General features: G+C 38.3%; 1 pseudogene; it reads left to right on the top strand.

Annotated features, from left to right (window-relative positions):
- The first annotated feature begins 975 nt into the window (after nucleotides 1-975).
- LOC120206222 lies at nucleotides 976-3,966 on the top strand (annotated as a pseudogene).
- The last annotated feature ends 1,937 nt before the right edge of the window (nucleotides 3,967-5,903 follow it).

The following is a 5,903-nucleotide window of genomic DNA, read 5'->3' as shown; positions in this document are numbered from 1 at the left end:
AGATAAATATTTTAGTAAAAATTAGATTATTGGATATAACTTAGAGCTGGGTATACGGGCTACCCGTCCGTTTAGCCCGCGGGTTTTGACAGTACGGGCTTAAACAAAACGGTTTAAAATGCCCGCAATCATAAACGGTATTGAATTATAAGGCTCGCGGCCCGTACCATTTAACCCGCGGGCTAACAGGCTTACCCGCGACCCGTTAAATAAAAACAATTTTAAATGCTTTAAATGTAATAAAAAATTAATGTTCTAACTTGCTACACCTTTAAAAATGATCCAACAATAAGTCTCAAGATAAACAAGTAAATAAATAACACCATTAAGTTTCAATAAGTCTAAAATAAATAACATCATAACACCATTAAGTCTCAATAAGTCTAAAATAAATAACATCATAACACTAATATGTCTCAATAAGTCTAAATAAAATCAACATCAATAATATTCAATGTTTTTTGAATCCTTGGATGTAATTGAATCTTCCATTTTTCCAATCAGAGGAGACTTGTTATTTTATCTACAATATAAGAAAAATCATAATATATTAGATATTTTAAATTTTGAAATCAAAAGTAAATTTATAAAGAAACAATTTTACTAAACATTAAGAATTATAATATTTACCTTCAACCTGAAATCATAACAACCACTTTTTGGTACATATCAAAGATAAAATAATTGGAAAAAATAATTAAATTAAGTGGGTTACCCACGGAGCTCACAGGAATACCATTAAACTCACGGATTTAACAATTCGGAGTAATAAACCTATAATTTAAACGAACTTTACTTTTTGAAGCCCGCACGAATCGCGACTTATACGGATAACTCACGAATCTTAACCCATATACCTAGCTCTAATATAACTGAAAATAAAAATTAAGTTTAATGGCGTATGAATTTGTTTGAACAGTTTTCTTTTTATATGTTCGTTAATCTCCAATACAAGACAAACAGTTGTCATCCGCTTCCCAACAGGAAATCATCGTCAAACAATCAACCGCTTCTCGTATCCTCTATCCATCTGTTTCCTTTCCCCTTGCTCTAGTTGTCTTGTTTTCTTTTTTAGCCTTTCCTATTAACATCCTCCATGGCCACCCTCTCAGCTTATTCAACCCCAAACCCTAACCCTAATTTCCGTCCTACGACAGGCCAAACCGAGGCCGACCTTAAATCTCCCCACCGCATGGAGCCTCATCCCTCTCCTGACCCCAACCCTATGCCCTCCTCGAACTCTACCCTTAATTTCAGGACGCGATTACTCTTTCTGCGCCGCCGCCCTCTCTTCTCCACCTATCCTTCAACAAGGACCACGGTTGCTTCGCCGTCGGCATTGACCATGGCTTCCGGATCTACAATTGCGATCCATTACGAGAAATCTTTCGTCGGGATTTTGATCGCGGGGGCGGTATTGGAGTCGTGGAGATGCTTTTTCGGTGTAATATTTTGGCTGTCGTTGGCGGTGGACCGGACCCGCAATACCCACCGACTAAAGTTATGATCTGGGATGACCACCAGAGCCGATGCATCGGGGAGCTTTCGTTCCGTTCTGAAGTGAGATCAGTTCGGCTCCGGAGGGATCGAATCGTTGTCGTTTTGGAACAAAAGATATTCGTCTATAATTTTGCTGATTTGAAGCTTTTGCACCAGATTGAGACTATGGCGAATCCAAAGGGACTCTGCGCTGTGTCTCAGGGGTCCGGGTCCTTGGTTTTGGTTTGTCCTGGATTACAGAAGGGACAAGTTAGGGTTGAGCATTACGCCTCGAAGAGGACTAAGTTTATTATGGCTCATGATTCGAGAATTGCGTGCTTTGCACTCTCGCAGGATGGGCAGGTGCTTGCTACTGCTAGCACGAAAGGGACGCTGGTTCGAATTTATAATACAGTTGATGGTAGTTTGCTGCAAGAGGTATACCTTTTAATACTATTAACGCTATCTTGTTACTCTGGTTACTTATTTTGGAACTGAATAAGGCAAATTTGGATTTTAATTTGTGATTAAGGGTTTATTACAAGGTAATGTCTGTTCGGAATTTTTATTAGCCACACGCACACCCATCGTATAGATGCAGGCGCTCGAACTTGGAACCTAGACTCTAGGGAGAACAACATTCCCTTTTACCATTGAGAATTATAACGGGATCATAGTTAAGTTTGTATTTAAGTAATCCTGCTGTTTCATGGCTTTCTAGTAAGCTATCATGTAATGTGTTATGAGTGCTAAGAAATATTCATTTTTTTATTTTCTGTATGCAGTTGGTGTAAGATATTTGAAAATTTTAATGCCTGTAGTGGTTTTTACAGTTCTGGGTTGCATTTGGATTCGGGAATGATTATCCCATTTCCTTAAATTCAAAAACTTTGCTGGAATTCTGAAAGTATTCTTGTATATATTAATAGGTAAGGAGGGGTGCAGATAGAGCTGAAATTTACAGTCTGGCGTTCTCTTCAAATGCCCAGTGGTTAGCAGTTTCAAGTGACAAGGGCACAGTTCATGTTTTCAGCCTTAAGACTAATGGTGGATCTCCGAGTATTGACAGGTCACAAAATGCATCCGAACCTGTTACTTCACCGCATTCGTCTGTTTCTTTTATCAAGGGTAAAGTTCCCACTTTTGCTGTTGTCATTGTTTCATACTGTTAATCTTCAAGCAATTGTATTTGATTTCCTTTTCCTAGCATTCGATGGTCCAAATCCAATGGATTTTCTTATCAATAATTTTTCTTGCAACGGAATAGAATCTATCATGGACAAAAAAATCAATGTCAATTGCCCCTTACACCTTCCTCTTTCTGGTTTCTGAGATTATTGTGACCTTTGCATGAGAAACATAATTACATATATTAGTTGGATGATGATGACCCGGCTGGGGAATTAGCATTATAATCTTTGTGTAACAAGTTTGTTTCTTCAGTAACTGCTAGTCAATTGGCATTTAAGATAATGTCTTCAAAATTCGAATGAGATGATGAGCATCTTTACTGTTGTTTTCTGCTTATAAGAGAGTTACCTGCAAAGATACTCTCGCTTAATGGAATGTGACATCTGACTAGATTGTGTCATATATATATATATATATTAGAAATTATGCATTTTTATACTAATTTTCATTTTGGATTTTTGCGAGCCAACTTTCACAGCGTCTAAAATTGGCTTTCTGCTTGCAGGTGTATTACCCAAGTACTTCAGCTCAGAGTGGTCAGTGGCTCAGTTCCGCCTGGTTGAAGGTTCTAAGTACATTGTTGCTTTTGGTCACCAAAAGAATACGGTGGTAATTCTTGGTATTGATGGAAGGTAAAAAAAATGAAATACTACTTACTGACGGGGATTATTAAAAATTGGTTGTAGCAAGTAGCAACTATTCTCGACTTTTAGGGCAGCTTAGAAGCATGTACTTTAGTAAATATGCTTGGTAAATTAGTCAATGATCTTGACACGTTAGTTGTTGACGAACAACTTTCAGAGTAAATTGTTGCTAGAAGCCTAACCATCATGTGTGTGTGAAATTTCATCGGTATATTCTCAGAGGACTTTGACATTCTTTTCCTATGATCTCCCTCCCTGTCCATCTTGCAGGGCTGGCGGAGGAAACGAAAATTTCAAATGATAATATATTTTAGATTTTTTTCTTTGTATTTTCTATTGATAGTTTGTTTTCGCTCTCCCTAAAATGTTTTAAGTTTACCCCTCTTAAAATTTTAGAAGTTGATCCCTAACCTAAAATCCTGTCTGTATGGTGTGTGTGTTATTGTATTTATTGCTTTTGTTTTAGTTTGTTATATTGTGGAATGAGATAAAAGGCTACTGAATGGCGGGATTATTGATGAAGCTTCTACCGATGCCAATTCGACCCGGTGAGCGGTGGGGAAATGACGCAGCTGGAATATCACAACTTTCTGAAACCAGAGGCAGCTTTCTGATGTGTGGAGTTTATTTCTTATAAAAATGTGAATATTGTAAACTTTAGCTTTGTAAAGTTGGGCGTAACCCCCTATAAATAAATTTCAACTCTTCATTATTTAATTTTTCTCCCTTTGCATACCCAATTTACGATGCTAAATGCCTAGACGTTTATATTACCACTCATGTGACTGGGTTTAATTTATTAAAGAGAAAATCGCCTCAGTGACCAAAAAAAAGTTATAATATACGATTTTAACCAACTTTTTTTGGATTTGCCAAAATGACCAACAAAATCGCAACGCGAAATAAAAATCGCAACGCGATCCCCAGAATCGCAAATCAGTTTCCAAAATCGCAACGCGATTCTTGAAAATCGCGATGCGATAGTACAAATTCGCATTGCGATTTTAAATAATCGCAACGCGAATATGAAAATCGCAACGCGAACACATAAATCGCAACGCGTATCCGTAAATCGCAACGTGTATCCGTAAATCGCAACGCGTATGGGTAAATCGCAATGCGTATCCGTATATCGCAACGCGTATCCGTAAATCGCAACGATAATACATAAAATCGCAACGCGTATCCGTAAATCGCAACGCGATATTTAAAGCGCCATTATAATCGCTACGCGTATTTTATTTTCAAATTACAAAAAGAATATTAAGACAAAATCCCGTAATCGCAACTCATAACCTAAAACCTAAAATCACAACTCAGTCCCATCTCCATCTCTCACTCTCTACGGCGAAGAAATCCGTCCCCATCTCCGAAGATTTCCGTCCCCATCTCCGGCGAAATCCCTCACAACCATTCACGGTCAGAAATCCCTCACAATATTCAGAAATGGAAAATCAACCTCCGAGGGTTAGTTTTTTTAATTATTTTATTTTGAAATGTTTGCATTATTGTAGGTTTTTCATATTGAAACTGATGATAAGTTTACTGGTCATTTCAATAATAGATTAAGCATTTCACTTAGATTTCATTTCGCGTTAAGATTCTCTCGTTGCGATTTTCATTTCGCGTTGCTATTCTCTCGTTGCGATTTTCAAGTTAGTATTTGTCTTTGTCTTTGTTCTGTCTTTTGGTTGAAGTAATGCAATCCATTCAAGTTTCAATTTGCAGAAGAGTCGCAACGAGATAAATGAAAATCGCAACGAGAGAATGACTGTCGCAACGAGAGAATCGCAACGCGAAATGAAAATCGCAACGAGAGAATCGCAACGCGAAACCAAAATCGCATTGCGATTTTCATTTCGCGTTGCGATTCTCTCGTTGCGATTTTCATTTCGCGTTGCGATTCTCTCGTTGCGATTGTCATCTCGCGTTGCGATTCTCTCGTTGCGATTTTCATTTCAACCAAAAGACAAAACAGTGTTGCAAATTTTAGTTTCAAGAATAAACTACTACTTTTTATGTTTATTGTTTTTGGTATATCTTCACAGTGTAGTTTTTGGTATATCTAACTTGGTATGTTTATTGTTTTGTAGAAATTTTTTTCGGCTCAATTGACCTTGAGAAATAAAGTCAGCCTGGCCACTACAATTGCAAAGAAGCTTTCACCTGCTCAAAGACAATTGTTTGAGGAAACCTGCTTCGGGCCATGGCTGAGAGTACAGCATCCGGGTGGAGATGCTAATTTGACCCATTTGTGGCTTCAGACCATGACATCAAATCTACCCGACAGTATACAACGTGGTGAGGAAGAGATATGGTTTCATTTTCCACCAGCGTATACTTGCTTTGGGCGGAAGGAGTTCTGCTTAATCACTGGTCTACGATTCGGACACGATGATGTAGGCCGGTACACTCGTCATATCGCCCGCCCATCATGGTTATCCCGGGTTTTTCCGGATGAGTCAATGGAGAAGCCGAACCTACATGTCGACGACCTGAAGAAATTATTTAATAAGAAAGCTGGTTTCACTCGGATGGAAGACGTCGATGTTGTCCGAGTATGCCTTCTACTACTTGTGTATGCCGGCT

Source organism: Hibiscus syriacus, unplaced genomic scaffold, assembly GCF_006381635.1.
Source record: "Hibiscus syriacus cultivar Baekdansim isolate YM2019G1 unplaced genomic scaffold, ASM638163v2 tig00013386_pilon, whole genome shotgun sequence".
Classification (NCBI taxonomy): domain Eukaryota; kingdom Viridiplantae; phylum Streptophyta; class Magnoliopsida; order Malvales; family Malvaceae; genus Hibiscus; species Hibiscus syriacus.
This window is presented reverse-complemented; position numbering and strand designations above follow the sequence as displayed.